The sequence below is a fragment of the Gracilinanus agilis genome, chromosome 4 (assembly GCF_016433145.1).
Source record: "Gracilinanus agilis isolate LMUSP501 chromosome 4, AgileGrace, whole genome shotgun sequence".
In the NCBI taxonomy this organism is placed as follows: domain Eukaryota; kingdom Metazoa; phylum Chordata; class Mammalia; order Didelphimorphia; family Didelphidae; genus Gracilinanus; species Gracilinanus agilis.
The window spans coordinates 253,808,593-253,830,906 of NC_058133.1; the positions used below are offsets into that span (position 1 = coordinate 253,808,593).

Here is a 22,314-nt window from a genome sequence, read left to right on the forward strand (position 1 = left end):
TGTTTACGCTCCCGGCCCTTTTCTTTCTGGCCGCCTCCCGCCAACTTAGCCGCTCCGCCCCCGCTCCCGCTTTCTATTCCCCACTTCTCATTCTCCACCTCCACCTCCCACTACCCACTCTCCACTTCCCACTCCCCACACCCCATTCCCTCGGCCCGGAGGGGGGTCGTTTAGCTACTAGCCTGTCGGAGCCTGGACCGAGGCGAACATGAAGAGGCGGGGCTCCGGGCCGCTGCAGTTGCCCTGGATTCACTTCCGGCGGACTCAGGCGGAAGTGGCGGTGGAGCATGGTGGGAGGGGGAGAGGAAGGCGAGGGCAGGGCCTCTTGGGGGGGCGGGGAGGGGTGGCCGGGGGCCACGGGCCAGGATTGGAGGGGCCGGGACCCGGAGCGTAAGAAGATCCCGAGGGGCCTGAGAGCCTGGCTTGGAGCTAGGGGAGGGGCAGGGACCAGGTAATGATCCGATGGGGGGAGATAATAGGACGTTGTGTACTTGAGGGGTGGGGTTTTGATCACAGGAGGGCAAATGGTAGTAAATATATAACTATATATGTGTATATACAGAGAAAGAATCATTTATAGCTTGTCATGGGCGAAGGCGTTTTATCAAAAGAATGACATATAAAAAGTTAGATGTTAAAGGGAAAATGACAACTGAGTAGGGGAGGTGGAATTTTTAATGTATGAGAGGAAAGGTGCCTAGGATAGTAACACATAAAGATTTTTTTAGGCCTGGGTTGGTGGGACAGTAAGGTTTCCTTCACCATCTTAAAGGGAGAGGGAGGGAGGGCAAAATAAGCTTAGGCTGGACTTATACTAAATGTAAAGGGAAATTAGATCACTGTTAACAGGAAAAGAGAAACGGTAACATAAACATCCAAAGAAGAGATATCAGAAGGTCTTATTCCATGGGAAGGAGTTGACTTTTGAGAATAGAGATATTTTCTTCACCTGTGTCAGGTGGTACCTTGAAGGTCATCTAGTCCTAGGATTTTAGATGCTGACCTTCTGTTCAGTGAATAAATTAAGGGACTACATAGTTTATGCAGTCCCACCTCCTATAATTCTATTTAGCAGGAAACAACCCCAGTAAAAGTGACTTGCCCAGCCTCACATAGATGATAGACCTGGGCCTTGAACCCTGGTTAATCTGACTCCCAATGTAGGACTATTTAACAATGTAACATTAAGTGCTTAGGAAGCAAGCACAGAGGTTAACTAATAGCTTGTCAGAAAACTAGCAATTGCTAGAGCCAGGATTTGATCCCAGTTCTCTTTGGAGAGTTATAGTCAGAGGAGTTAAGAGGAGTCACTTAACTACCTGTTGGACTTTAAAACAAGTAACTTCTCTGCCCCTCAGTTTCCTCTTGTGAGCTGAGAGGATCAGACTATATGACAGCTAAAATCTCAATCCCTAAATTGATAATCCTAAGTAAAACAGGTTGAAAAAATAATTAAAAAAAAGCCCATATTGGATGGTATCATAGATTTTAGAACCGGAATTTAGAATGTCATAAATTAAAGTGCCAGTAGATTTTTGAGTTCAGCTAGGCTGACCCATTTATTTTAAAGATGAGGAAACTGAGGTCCAGAAGTTAGTTGTTCAAGATTACTGAGGCAAATAGTAGAGCTAGGATTTGAATGATTTGGTTCCTAATTCAACACCAATTCAGAGGAGACAGCAAGGTCATTAAATCTAAACACAAAACAGAAACTTGGCAGATATTGTTGGATTCCTGAGTCTGCTTTCATAGATGAAAATTAATCTGATCTGCATACTCTTTTTCTAGTGATAGGTTGTATTAATCCCATTTTAAATCTAAACCATATAGTTGTGAAATGGTACCTATTGGATGCTTAAAATATTTGTTGTTTTAGTGTATAGTCTGTGGCTGAGTAACAGTTTCAGAAGTAGCCTAGCTAATATAGAGAAGTGAGACCTTAGATTCCTTAAAATGCTTGATTAATAATAATACTGATGGTAGTTAACATATAGGGTTTGCTATCAACAGACACAATGCACAGTTATCTCATTTGATCCTCACAGCATCCCTGAGAGCCAGGTGTTTTTATCCCTAATTTACATATGAGGAAACTGAGGCAAGTGATTTCTCTAGGGTCATGTAGTTAGTAAGTATCTGAGGTGGAATTTGAACTCAAAGCCCTGAGCTCTATTCACTCTGCCACCCAACTTGCTTACTGAGCTATCATATAGACTGTTGGAAAAAAACAACAGGGATTTTGTGTAATTTGTACAGTAATATTCTAGGGAATCAGGGTGAGGGAGGTGGTGAGGTAAGAGACAAGTGCCTTGATATTTTCTCCTAGTTAAACTCTGGAGCAATGAGATAATGATGATCTTATTTAACTACCCCACAGGTGTCAACAACGATATTAATTCTTTAATGTATGCTGGCTGAAGCCTGCCTTTTCTGATGCCCCTGGGGAGAAGACAGACATCAACCTTTAATCAGCAGAAGATACCCCTGCTCTGGAAAAGGAGATGGGATAATGCCTCAGTACCATCAACTCATTGGACTCAAAATTTAAGATGCCTGTGGAACTCATTATATTGACAGACCTCTGGGAAAGATACTGAAGCCAGAGGTTGGGGGGAGGGGCTCAGATACACCCCTTCCCCCCAGGCTCCTCCCCTCCCCCCTCCCTGCCTGTCCAATTCTATTTGCCTTCTTCCCAGCACATTCCTTTGCTCTCTGGACTTTGAACTAAGACCAAAGGAGAGAGAACTGCACTTTATTTTTGTGGGTTTGCATTTGGGGCTGTCATCTAAGGCTTTGGAATGGGATTGGTGATGCCCAGTGGAAAGATGTGCCACTGAGAGAAGAGAAGATTGGTAAGATGCTATCTTCTTTCCATCCTGGGGTCTTGATGTCCCTGGTTCCAAAGAAGTGCCAGACTATGTAAGATCTTGGAAGAAGCCACTGTGTGGGCACGTTGTACTGGTATAGTCCTCCTGAATTTGGGGTACCCTACATTCATGGTTAACCTTTTAGCTCTGTAAAAAATGTACACAACTAGAAAATAGTTTCTAGTTCTCTAATATGTTCTCTTTAATTTCCTCCTCCATTCAGGCAAAAGAGCTACTATGTGAAAGTGAACAATTGAGTTCCATTTTTTTGCTCTGGTCAGGTCAAAGTAGGAAAGGGCAGTGGGAAAGATTTAGATGAGAAGTCTTAGGAATTCTTCTGTTACCACCAATTTAGAATGAGGCCACTGAAAAATCAGGAGCATCTCTAGAAATGTTAATAGAAGGAAGAGGTGATATTTTTGAAAGTATATGTTTTGTATAATGCTGCCACGGGCTTAACAGGTCAACTACAGGTCTTTCCTTCTGTGGATTCTGAACTTGAGAAGTTTGAAGTGTGATAGTATAGTGGAAAGATCAGGGCTCTGCTCTAGGAGTCAGAAGACACATCTAAGTTTTTCTCTACAACTAGTTTTATGACCACAGGCAAGTTGCTTAATTTTTTTTTAGACCCTTACCTTCTATCTTAGAATTAATACTAAGTACTGGTTCCAAGAGAGAAGAGTAGTAAGGGCTAAGCAATTGGGGTTAAATGACCTCCCCAGAGTTATACAACTAGAAAGTATCTGAGATGAGAATTGAACCCAGGACCTCCCATCTCTAGGCCTGGATCTCTGTTCACTGAGCCACCTAACTGCCCCTAAGTTGCTTAACTTTTAAAACTGTAGTTTTCATTATCTGTATAGTGAGACCAACCATACTTGTTCCACCTGCCTCATGGAGTCAAATGAAATAAACATATAAAACACTTTAATAACTATAAAGTACTATAAAATGTATTATTATTCATAATAAATGTGAGGAAAGACAGTTTGGAACAGGTAGCAAGGAAGCTAGGAAGATCTGAGTTCAAGACCTACCTCTGGGGGGCAGCTGGGTGGTTCAGTGGATTAAGAGCCAGGCCTAGAGATGGGAGGTCCTAGGTTCAAATCTAGCCTCAGACACTTCCTAGCTGTGTGACCCTGGGCAAGTCACTTAACCCCCAATTGCCTAGCCTTTACCACTCTTCAGACTTGGAGCCAATACACAGTATTGACTCCAAGACAGAAGGTAAGAGTTTAAAAAAAAAAGACCTACCTCTGATTTACAATGTCTGTGTGACACTTAGTCACTTAACCTCATTATGCTTTAGGTGACTAAGACTGTGAGTTGAAGGCAATGTGCTGATCCCATTGGTAAAGAGAGTTCTTTTACCTAGGAGTTCCCTATAAAATGCAATTCTCTGTCCTATCTTTAGCCCTCTAGTAAATATGATTTTGTGTTTTAGAGAAGAAATTTGAATTTTCAAAGGCTTTCCCTTTTTTGTTGTTGCTCTCATATTTTGAGGTTATCATGTAATTAAAAGCCTGTATTGAATTTTATTCTTTTTAATTCTGAGTAAACCCTGGAATCTGTTGATTTTAGAAACAGTCATCTTTATTAGATGAATGGGCCTTTGGGAGAATTTGAGTTTAGTAATTATATCACATTAATTTATGATGTTCTTTTCTCCCATTAGTTTAATAGCTAATATCTTATGGGATGGGGAGGAAGGGCTGATTAAGATCAGATCGGGAGTTTATATATTCAGTATGATTTAATGGGGATCAAGATATTGGAAAAGTGATGACATATGGATTACAAAAGCTTAAGTAAAGCTTTTTACACTTTAACTCTTAGTTGGTTGTTTCACTTAACAGACAGCTTATTAAACACCTACTTTCAATGATTTATGATCTCTAGGATATGAGAACTCCATGGCAAATGATAAAGGAATTTAAATTTTATTTGTTAGGGAGCTATTAAAGATTTTAAAGAGATTAGCTGAGCAGTGCTATGAATAACAGGTACCAGGGATAGAATCAGTAATACCTCTTAGAAAGCTGTTGCATGGAGCCTGTCTGTACTAAGCAGTGGGAATAGAGAGGAGGGTTCAGATATAAGATATGGTATAGAGGTGAGAGCAGTAGGATATGATAACTTGATAGTGTAAGGTTTAAATTGGGGTTTTGACTAAATGAGAGAGTTATAAATTCCATGTTGTGGTCGCTGAATTCAAAATATTATCCCTAAGCCAGAAAAAAACTATTAGCAGCTTTTATTTATAACGAGAGTTGAAGTATAAAATGTAGGAGGGAAAGATGTAAGGAATTGCCTAGCTTACCCAAAGTGCTGATCTGATGAAATTCAACTCCCTCCCCGACAAAGTTCTAATCTCCATGTGGAAGTCTGAGTTACTCACCAGCAAGCCAATGCAGAATCCAAGGAAAAGAGTCTCTCCACAGAACTCATGCTGAAGAAAGTGTCCCCTGAAGCGCCAATGACCAGAAAGGGTCTCCTCACAGAGCCATCAAGGCAGGAATCTCTCCAAGCCAGAAGTCCCGAAGAGAAGTCCAAAGGAGAAGTCCCAAGCAGTCCTCCAAAGAAGAAATCCAAAGGAGAAGTCCCAAGGAGCGGTCCTCCAAAGAAGAAATCCAAAGGAGAAGTCCCAAGGAGTAGTCATCCAGAGGAGAAGTCCCAAGGAGCAGTCCTTCAAAGAAGAAATCCAAAGGAGAAGTCCCAAGAAGCAGTCCTCCAAAGGAGAAGTCTGAAGGAGCAGTCCTCCAAAGAAGTCCAAAGAAGTGATGGGAACAGGAAGTTCTGGATTTTTTTTTAGTCCTTTTTTCCATGTCACTTCCTGTCCTTTACCCTCTTCACAGGGGCCAATCACAACTTTCAGATTGCCCAGGGGGGCAGTGTCTGTGGGATCCACCTCTTATCCTCTTAAACTCTTATCAAAGGATTCACAAGTTTTTGACTGATTGAGTTAAAAGGGTGGAGCTCTCTAAGTGACTTGTGAATTCTCTTACTTGATGGCTAACAAAGTGTTAAGTAGGGGTTTCTTGATTGATTAACTCAAAATAGTCAAAGAGAATAAAGAATTCCCTTTCACAATAGCTGTAATGAAAATTAAGAGAGGGAAAAGATGAACCAAAGGTATAGAACAGAACAGAAAGAAATGTCATTAAAAGCAGGCTTAAGAGAAAAGAAGAGAGAGTTCAATTTGTGACAACATTAAATTTGAGGTGCCAGGGGTACATTCCTTGGAGCTGTCCTTTAGACAGTTGGAAAAGTAAGTCTAGAGCTCAAAAAAGTTCTAGATGGATCTGTAGATTTAGGAGTAAGTTGTATTGTGGGAGTAAATGAGATTGTCTGGGGAAGGGAATATAAATAGAGGAGGACCTTGGACTGATCCTTGGGGAATGCATTAAGTGGATGGGAAGAGGTTTAAGAGCCAGAGAAAGTAATAGAGAAGAAATCATTTGAAAGTTAAGGAAAACTAGGAGTGTTTCTGACTGAGAGAAGAATAACTTTCTTAGGATGGTTGTCAGCTATCTCAAGCTACAAAGAGAGTAAGGAGGGTGTGGATTGGAAACAATTGGGATTTGGTGATGTCACTTGTGACTTTTTAGAAAGCAGTTTCTTAAAGAGTGACCATCTGATTGGTAGAAGTGAAAGCTAGAATGCATGGTTTGAAGGGACAATTAATGAAAGAAAAAGAATTCATGAAGCACTTATTGTGTGCGAAGCACTGTTCTGAGCTCTGAGGTTCCATATAGAAAAGCAGAGACTGTCCATAGTGCAGAAGAGTTCACATTCTAATGGGAAAAACAGTACATATAGGTATTTTGAGCTGCAAGTCAGATGAAAAAGCCCCAGAGACCTGAGTAGAACAGCAAAGAAGCTTTTAATGTTGTTGAACCTTTTTTTTTTTTTAATTTTTTTAAACCCTTAACTTCTGTGTATTGACTTATAGGTGGAAGATTGGTAAGGGTAGGCAATGGGGGTCAAGTGACTTGCCCAGGGCCACACAGCTGGGAAGTGTCTGAGGCCGGATTTGAACCCAGGACCTCCTGTCTCTAGGCCTGGCTCTCAATCCACTGAGCTACCCAGCTGCCCCCTGTTGTTGAGCCTTTTGATGTACTAAGTACAAGAATTTTTTCTTTTTTCTGGTTCTTCATAGGTGTGGTTGCTGAAGGAGTTAGTGACTATAGTACTGAGAGAAGTAGTATCTTGATGACATCTCAAGGATTGCTTTCTGGGATGACAGCTGTAGAAGCTGGACCAGAAGCAGAATAAGTCATCTAGGGGCTCTGCCACTCTCTTGGGCTATTGGTGGCAGTTGATTAGTGGCTGGTAGGCCCCTTCTCCACAGATCTCAAAGATGGTTGTGGCGTCCAGGCCGGAAGTGGTAGTGGATGTATGTGGGATATTGGTATTTCGATTGCTTTTCAGTTTAGGGACCTGGACTATCTCCACTAGGGACAGAGAGGAGGTAATGGGGAAAAAAACCCCAAATTCTATACTATGTTTTGGTCACAAGCTTGCCAGAGATTAATTTATTAATTAAAATATTTTAATTCTATAAGCATTTTTGCTTAGAGAGAGAAACTCTAGAAAGAGACAAATCCATCCTGCCTTTGAAAAGCTTTCAAGCCATTTTGAAATTACAGTTAATAGAATTCCCAGAGATAAAGTTCTTCAATGAGATAAAAACATATTTAGAGGGGGGCAGCTGGGTAGCTCAGTGGATTGAGAGCCAGGCCTAGAGACAGGAGGTCCTAGGTTCTAATCCGGCCTCAGACACTTCCCAGCTGTGTGGCCCTGGGCAAGTCACTTGACCCCCATTGCCTACCCTTACCAATCTTCCACCTATAAGTTAATACACAGAAGTTAAGGGTTTAAAAATTTAAAAAAAAAAAAACATATTTAGAGAGCTCAGGTGAAAGTTCAGTTGACATTTTACTATATCAAATAAAACCATCCGCACATGTTGGAAGATCATTTTCCTAAAACCATTCAATCCCTCTTTAACCACTCTTCCAAGAATTATTTCTGCTTGATCAAAAGGTGAATGGGCTACTTCTATTAACTGAATTAATCTCAAACTTCTTTCCCTCAGTCTGACCATTGACCTAATCACTTCCAGGACTATCTGGCCTTTCCTTTTAGACACTGGTTAGGCCCTCAATAATAATGATGCAAAAAGGCTTTAGTATAGAGTGTTGTTTGGAGCTTGATAAAGATCAATAAGATTTTCTTTCTGATTGGACCATAGACTTCAGTTTAAATGATTGTCCTAATATTATTTTGGATTATATAAAGAGAGAAGGAGATATAGCTAGGGTGTAGTATGCTTCCATAGTCATAATTAGGAAAATGAAGCAAAGACAACTTTTCACCAGCAATTGAGCAATGAAGAGGAAAAGAGGGATAGGATGATAGCTAAATGGGATTAGTAGGATAAAGAGAAAAGTTTTTTTAGAATTGGGGAGACCTGGACATGTTTGTAAATCTAATGGACAGGAAGAGATAGAAGATGTATGTGAGGGAGGTAAATGACTGCTGAAGAAGATTTTGAAGTAGGCAGGCAGGAATAGAATAAAATGGACAGGTACAAGGATTAGCCTTAGTGAAGAATAGGGATATTTCTGTGACTAGAGGGAAGGAGAGAATGGGTGTTAGCTAAATTTTAAGAATTAAAATACAAACTCTGTATTGTGTCATTTAAGATCCTCCACAATTTTCCACCCACCTTTCCATCTTTATTTTATACTGCTCATCACTACCTTTATATTCCAGCTAAAGTAGTTACTAGCAGTTTCTTGAAACTCAGTACCTATCTCCTAACACTGATCTCTGTGCCTGGAATGCACTTCCTCCACATCTTTACTTCAAAGAATTCTTAAATTCCTTCAAGACACAGCTTAACTCAGATACTATTTTCTGAAAGCCTTCCCTGATTCCCTTATGGTGCTAGTAGTGCTCTCCTATACTTCAACTGTTCTTGCTTTCTACTTATTTGTGTGCATAATAATATCTCTCCAATAGAATGTAAACTCCTTGAGAGTAGAGACTTTTTTAAAATTTGTACTCCTTAGCTGCTTGGCACATAGTAAGTGCAAAATAAATATTTGTTGAGTTCAATTTAATTCTGTCCTTTAATTGGTTTTAAATTCCAGATACAGGGAACTTCTAGAGTTGCAGAAGGAGAATAGCATTCTGAATTGAGAAGAGAGGAGCTAGAGATAGAAGAGTAAAGAGAAGGTAGAATTCTTAGGTTACAGGAAAGAATGGGTATTTGGATAGAGAAGCAGAAGATAAGAGTTATGAAGACTTAATTTGGAAGTGTGTGGGTGATGAGGGAGAAGGAGCATGACTTTGGTTACTGAATGGTGGAGGTGGCCCACATGTCTACCTTCTGGTAGCAGCCCTGGAATTCAAGTGTTTTGAAATGAGAATATTAGGAGTCCTAGGTCAGGGGTTGGGAAAGAATTTGGAGCATATGAGAAGGTAGAAGCAAAAACAAAACAAAACAAAAAACAACTCGCTACAATTTAATTCAGTTAAAAAATATGCAAGGAATTGTGCTAGGCATTAGAGATTCAAAGAAAAAAAAGCAGTATCTATTTTGTTCAGACCCCATTTGGGGTCTTCTTGGCAAAGATACTAGTTTGCCATTTCCTTCTCCAGTTCATTTTACAGATGAAGAAACTGAGGCCAACTAGATTAAGTGACTTGCTCAGGGGTACATAGTATCTGAGGCCAAATTTGAAATCAGAAAGATGACTCTTTCTGACTCCAGGCCTGGTACTCTATTTACCATACCATTTAGCTGCCTGATCTACTCTATAAAACAGAGGTTCTTTACCTGGGTCTATGAACTTATTGTCTTTTTAAAAAACATGTTTTATCTCAACAGAACTGGGTTCCTTTGTAATTCTTTGTATTTTATGTGTTTCAAAACTATCTTGAGGAAGAATACATGCCACCCTTGCTCTGTGAGCTTACATTTCACTGGAATGATATAACATGAATACCGGTAAAGGCAATGGAAATCAGAGATAGTACTAACATCTGGGACCTGGGGAGAAGAATCAGAGGAGTCTTCTTGAAGAAGGTGGTACCTGAATTGAGTCTTGAAGATAGGTAAGGATCCTGAGAGGTAGAGCAACATTTGAAGACATTGACCACCCTGTCCAACTGGATATTTTCTTCTTCAATGAAGGGAATGTTGTATTTCAAGAAGTGAAGGTGAGAAGAGAGAGTATTCTAGGCATGAGGGATATGGTGCTTGTACAAAGGAACAGAATCAGATGTTCTATCACAGACACAGAACATCAAGTATTTCAGTTGAGCTGGAATATAGAATGTATGAATGTGTAATCAGCCCAGAAATAGACTAGAAACAGTAAGAGACATCTTAGATTTCTAACAGGAATTTTAAGATGTTTGTATTTTATTCTAAAGGCTGTAGGTAGCCATTGAATGGCTTTAAGAAAGGGAAATGACTTGCTCAAACTTGTGTTTAAGGAATATCAAACTGGCAACTGTGTGAAGGCTAGAATGAAGAAGTAAGAGAACAGGCAGAGATGAGAAGGCAATTGTGGAAGGGTCAGGTAAGTGACTCAGTGGATTGAGGCCTAGAGATAAGGAAGTCCTGGGTTCAAATCTAGCCTGATGTACTTCCTAGCTATGTGACCTAGGCAAGTCATTTAACCCCCTATTGCCTGGCCCTTACCATCATCTGCCTTAGAACCAATATATAGTATGGATTCTAAGACAGAAGGCAAGAGTTTAAAAAAAAAAGGAATTGTGGTAATCTAGGTAAGTGATAAGGAGCACTCTGAACTAGGGTGGTTGTATGTGGGAGTACAGTTAAGTAGGGCTAGAGTTGAAAGAGTTAGTAGAGAAAGAATTGACAGTACTTGGCAACTGATGAGATATGGGAATAAGAGTGCAGAGTCAACTATGGCTACTGTTTTTCACATCTAAGTATGTGAAGGATAGTGATATCCTTGGCAGAAATCAGGAAAGGAGTGGGGAGAATTTGGGGGAAAGATAATGAGTGGTTCTTTGTACAATTTGTGTTTGAGATGCCTGTATAGGTAGGGGGAAGTACAGGACTAGAGCTGTTGTCATTTCTATGGTTTGAACCCATAGAAACTGATGACCTTTCTTGGGGAGAAAAACCAGTGCAAAACTTGCAGATACACCTATCCCTATTGGGAGGAAGGGCTTGTAGATGATGGCTCTTAAAAAGAGCTGTCAAATAGGTTGAAGGAAAACCAGAAGAAATTAATGTGACAAACTCTTAAGTAGGAGAGAGTTTTCAGAAGGAGAGTGTGAACAAGAGTGTCTTGTGCTTCAGAGTTTAAAGAGAATGAAAACTGAGGAGGGACCCTTAGATTCATCAATAAAGAGATCATTAGAAGCATTAAAGAGGGCAGTTTCAATCAAGAGGTGAGACCAATGGCCAGATTACAAGGAATTGAGAAGTAAGTGGTAGAAAAGGCAAAGGCAATGAATGTAATGTTCTAAAATTTTGGCTATGAAAATGAGAAATAAAGTCCAGGCATATTTGTAAGCAATTGAGGAAGAGCTAATGGATAAGGGAAATTAGAGAAATTTAGGAAGAAAATTAGGGAGAGAAGGTGTCCAAGGAAAGGATCTAGTTTCTGAAGGAGATAGGGAGGAATGGCATTTAAGGGCATGAATAACAGCATTGTTATTATCAGAGACAAGCCACCTTTGCATCCCATATTGGAACAAAGGAAGTGAGAATAGGGTGTGATTTGATATAGGACTGATGAAAAGAAGGTCATGAGATATTTTTTCAATCAAGTATAATTCAAGAGTCTCTGCTAAAGAAGGGGGAGAGAAAAGGTTTGGAACAGACTCTTTGGAGAATGGGATCAACAGCATGGGAGTAGAAGTGGAGAAGTCAAATGGGAGGGTTTAATGCAGTGATTCCCAAAGTGTGTGCTACCGCCCCCTGGTGGGTGCTGCAGCGATGGTGAGGCAGTGATGGCCACAGGTGCATTTGGGGGCAGTGAATAATGTAAGGGAGTGGTGATAGTATGTGACAGGGGGGTGCTAAGTAATATTTTTTCTGGAAAGGGGGCGGTAGGCCAAAACCATTTGGGAACCACTAGTTTAATGAATGAAGTGCTAGACTTTAAGTTAGGAATACCTGAGTTCACAACCTATTTCAGATACTGACTAATTGGGCAAGTCATTTAATCTCTTTCAGTCTCGGTTTCCTCATCTGTAAAATGGGAAAAATAGTGACATCTTCCTCGTACAATTGTTATGTGGATGAAATGAGGTGTATTTATAGATAGATAGATAGATAGATAGATAGATAGATAGATAGATAAAATGCTTTGCAAACCTTAGAACACTAATCAGTGGTACCTTGATATATGAGCGTCTTAAGTCACGAACAATTTGAGATATGAGCAGTCACAATTGGGAATTTTTGCTTTAAGTCACAAGTGGCTATTTGAATCACAAGCTTCAGCTACCTTCCATTAGATAGCCTACCAAACTTTCAGTTTCACAAGTTACGTGAGGCTGTCTAATTTAGTTCAGTGTTTATCTGGCTACACGAACATCTTTATTGAATTGCTTTTGCTTTCTTCTTTATTTTTGTCTTTATTATCAGTTTTTTTGGCAAATTTCTTAACTTTTATCCATGAGTCCTAATGATGGAGGAATTGAAGGAGTTATAGCAGCAGCGGCATACAGAGGTTTTGCAAGAAATTAGTGGGGAGGAGCCTTAGGTGAATGAGGTAATAAGTACAAAGGAGATTAAGGAAATGTTGAGGATTTGGGGAAAAAATTAAACAGTTTGTTGAAAAGACACACCCAGAAAAAGTTGCAATAGGTCATGCATTGGAGCTATGTAATGACACTTGTTTCACACATTATCACAACGTTCTGAAAAGGAGGAAGAAACAAACTTCCACGGAAAGGTTCTATTGAAATGGCCTCTAAGTGAAATGGAGGAAAGTGTGGCAAAACGGCCATAATTCAATGAAGAAAATGATGATAACTAAAGTAAAGTAAAAAAAAATAGCAATTAAGTTTAGCAATAAAGTTATAAATCGTAAGTAATGTGTAAATCAATTTTGCATTTAAATGTAGTGTTAAGTGTGTATAAAGTAAGTTATGTTAAGCAATAGTACACAAAATGAAAATCTTCTCCCCCAGCATCTTTGCCTGATCTTGAAGGTAAATAACATTTCATAAGCAAATTTATTTCTTTACATTCTTAATTATTATCTATAAATATATTTATTTGTTATTTATAAAGTACATTTTCATATTTAAAAGCATATAAAATGAAACATTTGTGTAGTTTTTTTGGTCTGGAATGATTTAGTGCATTTCCATTCATTTAAATGGGGAAATTTAATTTGACAAGTGAGAAAATTGAGTGACGAGCTTGGCCATGGAACAAATTAAACTCTTGTGTCGAGGTATCACTGTATAAAAGGTAGTTATGATTATTTAGAGCTGAAGCTTAGAAAGTAATGAATGTCAGTGGAACAAAGGCCCAGGGGTCTTAAAGGTAGAGGATGTTAAAGTGGAAGTTGAATTGATCAACCTTAGATTCAAGATTTCGAAGGGAGGAAAGTGAGGCCAGAACAGAGATGATGGCCTAGAAAGTAGGGAAAGTAGTATAGAGTGACTGAATGTTGTGTTAAAGACAAAAAATTGATTTAGGAGGGGTGAGAGTGTGACATAGAAAGAGATAGAAGGAATACAAGATTATGGTCAGGGAAATTTCAGACTTATGGGGCTAAACATTTGTGAGTAATGAGATCAAGAATCTATAACTTGGGTACATAGCTGAAGTAGTGTGAATGTTGAGATCACAGGAGTTGACCTGGGAAGCAAGAGATATTAACATGTAAAAAGATTATTAGAATAAATAAAGTTGACTAAATCAGGACAAATAATCTTCTCTGTCCCTATTTCCTTCATTCTCAACCTTTCTCTCTCTCCCTAAGCAGACCTGTTTTCTGAAAAAGGAACTTTTTCAGAGATATTAATTTATCAGTGGAAATTTGATTTCTTCCACCCGTAACTTTTTTCTCTACTCTATCTTTCTTCTACCAGTTTGATTCCAGATATTTTTGCTTTAGGTCTCAAGACAAGTGCTTTCTATTTGAAATTTTTTTTTGTAGCTTTCACACGAGAGATAATTAGTAAGAATGTATAATAAGAATAGAATATAATCACATCCTCTTGAACGTAGGACACTCTCTTCTTCCTTCCCCTCTCAGCCCCTGGGGAGAGTAGGCTCAAACTTAGAACAGGTATTATAAAGGTTAACTTCTGAATGTGGTAAAAGTTGTTTCCTTGCTGCAGGGTATGGTTTCAGAGTTGCTGTGGACCCACCGTTAGACAGGTCATAGAGCACAGTGACAAACTGGCAAGGACTACTCTCATTGGACATCTGCTTCTGCAACCTTTTGAAATCTCACAAGACCCAGAGGTCTCCCCTCTCCTTGGAGGCCATCAGCTATTCATCCTCCTAACTTGAAAGCAACCAGAAATCAGAGAGCATTTCTACCTTTTTTCAGTCTTTGGAAACTTGTCAGTTTCTCAGTTTGTTTTGGCACGCTGGCAACTTGGGTGGGAGGAGCACCCAAGCCTACTATTTTATTATAATGAAATCTGCTTGGGTTTCTTTTGTAAGACAAGGAGTTGGAATAGTGGAAGCTCCCAGTGCCACGGTTTTATGATTCTTTTAGCAGAAAGATGGCAGGGTACAAATTTTGTAATAGGAACAGATTCAGATGCCACATGCAAGCTCCTAAGAACTATAGATTGCCATTCTCTACTCAGAGCTCCCATTTTGAATTAGAGGTTTTCCAACACCTAGTTCAGTGAGTGACTTTTTTTTTTACTATGCCAGCGAATCATTACCTTCCAGGATTTAAGCATCCTATTTACTCCTTTCTCAGGACTCAGTTCCTAACAAGCATACAGCCTGTGCCTATACTTACTCCCAGATACACAGATCAGAAATTGGGGCATTCTTAATTTTGGCTGCATTTGTTTCTTCTTGTCTTCTCTAGACACTCTCAAGTGCCTTTTGTCACTTTCTCTAATACTCTCTTTTCCTGGCCCCATCTACCCCTTCCTCCCCTTTACCTTTTTCTCTTTAGCCTTTCACTGGGATTACAATTAGAGTGGGATCTACAGGTCTAGTTGAACTCCTTCATTTTACAGATGAGGAAACTGAGGCCTGAGAAGTTAATTGAATTACCCAAGGTAACACAGAGTAGTAAGTAGCAGAGCTAGGCTTAGTTCTGCATCATACTCCTTTGTATATAAGTTATCTATTAATACACACAGACGTACATCACACACACTTATTTGGATTTGATTAATTTTGGAGACAGAATGGTACAAGGGAAAGAGACATGGGTTTGGAGTCAGAAGACCTGGATTCAAAATTTAACTCTGTCTCTAAGGGACCTTGGGCATATTATTTAACCACTTTGAATCTCATTTTCATCATATTGCTAGAGTCAATCATACAACCTGTTGACTACCCAATGCATATTTGTTATTTAATCAAAGTTGGGTCTTCATTGCCAAGATAATCTTTTGTTTTTCTCTAATTGATCCTTGTGTTCCTCATAGTGGTTATTCCAAGCCTCTTCTCTCCTCAAGCCTCCCACACCACAACTCCTTCCTCCCTCTCAGCAAAGGACCTTAGCTCATACTTTACTGAGAAAATAAAGGGATATTCTCTGTGAGCTTCCTCTTTCCCAAAACTCTACATCTCAAAACTCCTAATCATTTCCCATTATTCCTCCTTTACCTAAGGCTCGGCTCCTTTCCTTCTTAAGGACAGCTCCTTCTACTTGGAATTTTTATTCCTATTCTTGCTGGTCTCCTTTAGCAGCTTGCCTCATTGTCATTCCCTTTCTATCCAATCTTTACCCTGATGTACTGACCTCCTGCTTCTTATAAAAATACTCAACTGTACTTAAAAAATTACTAACATGGCCACCACCCTAGTTCAAGTCTTGAATTACTTTTCTCTTGAACTGTGTGGCTCCCAAACTTCCTGAATGTGCTTCTTTCCTCAAGTCTTTTTTCTCTCCAGGTGATTCTCTCCATATTACTACCAAATATATTCCTAGAGGTTTGGCCATGTTACCTCCCTGCTTAAAGAAAACAAAAAGCAACAAACATCAGTGGTTCTCTGCTGCTTCTTTCCTTCTAGAATAAAATACAAACTCTTCTTTGTGTCAGTTAAAGCTATCTTTCCTAGCTGGGAAAAGATTTATTCCTCTTCATGCACTCTACATTCCACCCAAACCTGCCCATTTACTGTTGTCTGCATACAACATAGAATCTCTTATCTCTGTGGCTTTGCACAGACTGCTTTCCTTGCTTGGAAGTAATTGTGGCCTCCTCTCTACCTTTCAGAAGCTCCCTTCAAAGCTAGTGCTTTCTTCTTTTTCTCCTCTCAAAATAACAAACACTTTTGGGCTTAGGTGTTGTTTTCCCCATATAACAGAAACTGGAATGTGGGGATTTTTTTTTTTTTTTGTAGACCCCAGTGTCTGGCATACACTAGGCACTTAATGTTTATTGATTGACTTTATCACCTCAAATATCGGGTGATCCTGTGACCCTTCCAACTCCCAATCTGTAATCCAGTGAATGCAGAGAATGGAATGAGCTGAACTGGGAAGATACTTGATCCCGGAATTCCTTTCTGGAGCGAAATGGGGGGAAGGAAGAAGGGGTGGATTGGAGACCTAAATGTCGGGCTCTAGGTGAGAGGGCGTTAGAATGGCTTGGTATAACTAAAAAGTGGAGACCACTGATGAGTTGGTCGGGAGTCTATGGGAATCGCGTGCCTTAAATGACCCGCGACTCGGCCTCTAGGCCTCCGCCCACCGCTGGCCCTGGCTGCCGGCACTCTGGCCGGGCTCCGGGGCCCCAGTCCGGTGCTCAGGAGGCGGCTCCGGTCCCCGACTACCCCGCCTCTTGGGCGGAACTGTCTCACTCCCCTCCCTTCCTCGGGGGAAGGGCCACGTTGCTTTGCCGGGGCGGGCCCTGCTTGAGTCTCAGGAAGGGGTATCTTGGGCGGAAGGTGCTGGCTGCCGGCCGTCTTTCGGGGCTCGGTCACGACTGGGGTCGGGGTCGTGTGGTCCAGCGGCCCCTGGCCCACGGCGGGCGCGACGTTTGGGTAACTGGGGAAAGTTTGCGGTGGCAGGAAGTTCAGGGAGTGGCGAAGGCGGCTCTGGGGCTCGTGGACAGATCGAGGGAGGGACCGAAGGATTTAGTCGAAAATCTCTGGGACTGTAGAGGCTCCCGAAGTGCCAGAGATAGCGGAACCGGGCACCCAGGGTCAGACCGAGCAGGCTGTGGAGGGGTGTCACAATGGGAGGAAGGGGCAGTGTCTTGTTTGATTCCCCCACCCCCCAGACCACCTCCCAAAACTGCGCAGCCGGGGTCTGACCTCCCTGATCTCATTAATCCACTAGGGTAGAGGAGCAGATAGATGGTGTGGTGTGGAAGTGGGTGTGTGTCCAACATTTTGTGTTGGAGTTGGGAGCCAGGTAGCATGTGGGGCAGCTTGAGGTATGTAGTGGATGGTTAAGCTTTTGAGTAGATTTTAGTTTTTTTTTTTGAGGGTTGGATTTTATTTACTTAATTTGTTTCCCCTGAGGGAGAGTTCAGGAAAGTAGGAACACTGAGCACTCTAGTTGCAACTCAGGCGGCCAGATGTGGAAAGCAGCCTTTTTGGAGCAGAGGGAGTTGTGAAACTTGAAGGGAAATTTTGTTTTGGGGAAGAGTATGCCCATGGAAAAGGGGTGCTTGTAAAATGGGCTGGATAGGTGTGTTTGTAGAGATTGAGAGTTGGATCTGGAGGGCCAAAAAAGACCTGGAATATCATTGGGATTGTGAGTCTTTGACCATTTCCTAGAACTCCATGATTTTTTTTTTTTTTTACCTGTGTCCTTATTCTAGTTTTGAAAGAATTAATACTTGTGAAGAATGTTTGAGGCGGAAGATCTGGGGCTTGGCTTAAATGAATTTCGAGGTTGGAGACTAAACTATAGGTCTTATCCTTAGAGGATAATTCAGCTCAAACTATGATCCTATATAATATTTTGTTTAGATAGGGAAAGCTGTCTCTATAACCTGAGGAAAGGGGAGCAGGAGTTTAGGAGAGAAGGAAAGGGGAGGAGCCTGCTATTCCTGGGGACACAATGTTTTGAGAAGGGACTTAGGGTTGGGGAGAGAAAGGAGGAACTAAATTAATGGTAGCAATTAAAGAGGCAGTGTGCTTGGAAACATTTCTGGAATTTAGTGCTAGTAGAAAGAAAGGCTCTGAGATAGGATAGTTGGTTTCTGGAAGAAAAACAGCTGAGGAGAGAAGGTTGTCTGAGATGCAGGATTCTTAGTCTTAAGAGATACTATTTTGCATGTTGGCCCTATTTGCATAAATATTTCCTCTTTCCCCTTTTTATTTTTGGTTACTTTAGGGTAGAGTGGGTGGGGAACTCCCACCGGATTAGGAGTTAAAAAACACAAGTTCAAAATCTAGTTTGATTTCTAAGATTATGTATGTTTGTGTGGTGCACTGGATCAGAAGTCTGGAAACCTAGACTTGTATCCTCCCTCAAGCTAGCACTTACTTGTTCCTTTAAGCAAGGCAGCTTTTCAGAGCCTCAATTTCTGCATGTATAAGAGTCACCTGTACTAGTTTAGGTGATTATAAGGAAAGTGCTTTGCAAACCTAGAAGTGCCTCATAAATGTAACTGGGCACATCCTCTAACTTGCCCCGCTTCAGTTTCCCCTTCAGTAAAATGAAGGGTTTCATCAAAGTAATATCTAAGGACCATATCCCTAATTGCTAATGCCTCTTTCTAAAAGCTTCATATTTATTTTTGTACATACCTTCTCTGCTATGGAATTTAGGTCTGCTTCATGTTTGTCTTTGTATTTCTTTCCTCTATAGTATGTAGCTCCTGTCTTATTGGCTTAATGAATGTTCGATGATTGATGGGTCTTACTATAGTTTTGGTGAGTGTATCTTGTGTGTGTGGAGGGAAGGGGATAGAGTGGGAGGGCAGCTCAGATAGGAATGAAACTAGTTCCATAAACTTTTGGCTAAGAGAGACAATATCATCTTATCCTGTTCATTTGCCTCCTGACAGAATATACCTCCCTTCATTCCCATCCCACTTTCTTTTTATTTTATACCCAGATCAGATTTTGTCTTGTATTCAAACACCTTTCTTGCAATTTTTATTTACAATCTTTATTACAATATTTTCCTTAATTCACTTTTATTAATGTTTTAAGTCCTTATTGTTGGGAATTGCTTTCCATTTATCTTAAGTGCCTTGGGTTTCTAATGTGTTCAGTGTAATCTCAAATGAAATTTCTGTATCATCTGCTATTTGGGATTATTTTATCACAGGGCTTTTGAATCAGTACCAATAATTATAAATGTGTTTGCATCTAGTATCTATTTACAAGCTGTTTTTGAATGCTTTTCTCCCTAGAAGCTAGGGAAAGAGAATTTTTAGCAGATTGTTAGAAATGAAAAAGATCTATTTGCCAGGTAAAGGAAATGAGTTCTGTGAAGGTTAGTTGGTTTGCTCTCAGCATAACTAGCCAGTGTCAGATATGGGATTATAACCTAGTTCCCTTGATTTCTACATTCATTTCACAACAAAAAGAACGTTGACACAGAAAGTTAAACATTTAATAACACTGTACCTCTGGATAGAAGGTAGAGAACAAAGTTCTAGAAAGGGAGTTCATCTTGTCTTGAGTTCTTCCACTAGTTGGGAATGAGAGAAAATTTTTGATTGAGGGATAATGGCAGGGCAGATTTTGGGAATTTATGGGAGATAGATCTTATTTGAAGATCTAGGACACCTAGGTGATGGAGAAAGTGTGATACAGGCCAGGACTTTTAGGGCTGAAAGATTAATGGCAGCAGTGACAAATCAGTTCATCCCCCACCATTTTTAGCTGTATACCTGAAGTACTGGTTTAGAAAAGAAGATGAGGCAGGGGAAAGGAGGTAGCTAGGTGACACAGTGGATAGAGTGCTGGGCCTGGAGTCAGGAAGACTCATCTCCTTGAATTAAAATCTGGCTCTGATTACCAGAATTTACCAGCTTTGTGACTGGGGGAAGTTACTTAACCCTGTTTGCCTCACTTGCCTCATCTGTAAAATGAGCTGGAGAAAGAAAAGGCAAACAACTCTAATATCTTTGCCAAGAAGACTTAAAATGTGGCAAGACATGGTTCAACAACCGCAAGAGGGAAAAGGCAGGAGCCCAGCAGTTTTGGTTTAGAAGATCCTATGTGTTAGATTTAGAGTTAGTTAACTCTAGAGGTCTGAAGAAATTTTTCTCTATTATTTGTGATGGTTCAAAGTTAACCAAGATTTAATAATCCAAGTGTTTGACACCTCTTTCCTCACTCTTCCATTTTCATCTCACTTGGAGGTTAGATTAATTCAGTAAGAGAATTCCAGGATGGGTAGGTAGCCAGAAGTATCCTGATTTCTACCTATAGCTCCAATTTAACTTCTCGTGATGGGGAAAGAAGACACCTTGAAGGCCTGGAATCTGCTCACTGCCCTGTCAGCAGCTGGGAGCATAACCTCCCAAACAAAGAAAGCATGAATATACCCTATCTTTGGAGTAGAGGCTAGAGGGAAGCTGTAGTAGAATATTATGAAAGCACTGGACCTATAAATTTGGGGCTAAGAATAAGAGCTGTGGGTCAATGAGAGGCCCTTGGGAAGGAAGGGAAGGAGATATTTATCTGATTTGTATGTTGTAGACTGCAAAATAGAGAGCAAGAAGTGAGGAATTTGCTGACTCTAGCTCCCCCTCCTGGAAACTTCATTTTGTGAGTTGTAGTAATAGGAAGTTGATATCAAAGTTAGAATTTCTGGGGAAATAGTTAAACTTCAGAGTTGGGCAAATTATAGGGGGAATGATTATAGCTGGAAGAAGTCTTTGATGTGTTCACTTTAAAGATCTTTTAAAATCATATTAAAATTCAGAAGAGATTGAAGTGAGGCACCAGGTACTTGGCAAAGTAGTTAAAATGACTAGATAGGTTAAATAGGGAGTCACAAGGCAGTAATAATGCTTGACGTCATCTATTAACTCTTTTATAGTTTATTGTAAAGTACTCAGGTATACTAGATCAATCTGACCATTTGATCCATTCATATTCTATACACTAGGATTTTCCCTACAATATTCTATCAATGATCCTTTGGATATAAATGTACTTTATAAATGAGAAAATTGAAGCTTAGACATGTTAAATGTTTTAGCTAAGATGATATTAGATAGGAAGTAGCAGTGATGACATTTGAATTCAGGTTTTCTCACTACTCCATGATGTTTCATTTATGTGAAGGGGGAACTGGTGAAAAGGGGACAGACTAGTTAGAATCTTGTTGAATGCCAGAGTGGAGATGGATGAAAGGGAGTGAGATAAGGGGGAACCTCACATAACAATAAACTCAGAATGAAAGGATGGTTGGAACATAGACTAACTTGGTTATAAAAAGGGTCTAATTTTTAAACCCCCCTTTTTAAAAAAAAAATCACTTCTAAGGCTGAAGAGTGAGATAAAGGTTAGGCAATTTGGGGTTAAATGACTTGCCCAGAGTCACACAGCTAAGAAGTATGTGAGGCCAGATTTGATCCCAGGACCTCCTGTCTCCATGCGTGGCTCTCTAGCCACTGAACCACATAGCTGTCCCAAGGTAGTTTGTTGAAGATGATTGAATTTATAAGGAAACACTGGTCTTTATCTGTGTACTAGACTATCCAAAGGTATGGATCCATATCCTTTTAATTTTGAAATCAACTTTTACACTAATCTTTGAACATTGATTTGGGTATACTTGGAGAGAGGAATGGAGTTGTTTGGAGGCTCTAGAAAAGAGAATGGAGATTGTTTGTGGGTTTGTCAATACAGGTCACATGGTGCCTGTACTTTGGACCTCATGCTCCACCTCTGTCACCAGGCTAATCTATTTCTCAGGCAGCTGCTGAATGACTTTTTTTTCCCTATAGTGTTGGTGTATATATGCTATCTTCTCTATTAAAATAAAGACTCCTTGAGGGTACAGATGGTTTTTGCTTTAGCTTATTGATTAATTGATTGATTCTGTCCCTAATTCCCCTTATGTTTTCCTCTTATCAGTTAACTGCTCTTTAAAAACTTTAGCTTTCTTGGGGTATCCCATTATAATCTTTTATCCTTTGGTTTTCACTTTACTTTTTCCTTTCTCCAGGTCCATGGCTACTGTCTGATCCTCTGGACTAGCAAAAACATCTTCTTGGACTGCAGGACAGGAGACTGAGCAAAAGAGATAAAAGGTGCTTCCTTTCTTCTCCCACATCACCCCCAGTCCCTTCTGCAGCAACTTCTTCT

General features: G+C 40.3%; 1 long non-coding RNA gene across 1 annotated transcript; it reads left to right on the forward strand.

Moving 5' to 3' along the window:
• Window positions 1-374: 374 nt before the first annotated feature.
• On the forward strand, window positions 375-22,274 carry LOC123244938. The gene is made up of 3 exons (XR_006506096.1): window positions 375-451; window positions 2,378-2,852; window positions 22,175-22,274. It is a non-coding gene; the product is annotated as an uncharacterized LOC123244938 (long non-coding RNA).
• The last annotated feature ends 40 nt before the right edge of the window (window positions 22,275-22,314 follow it).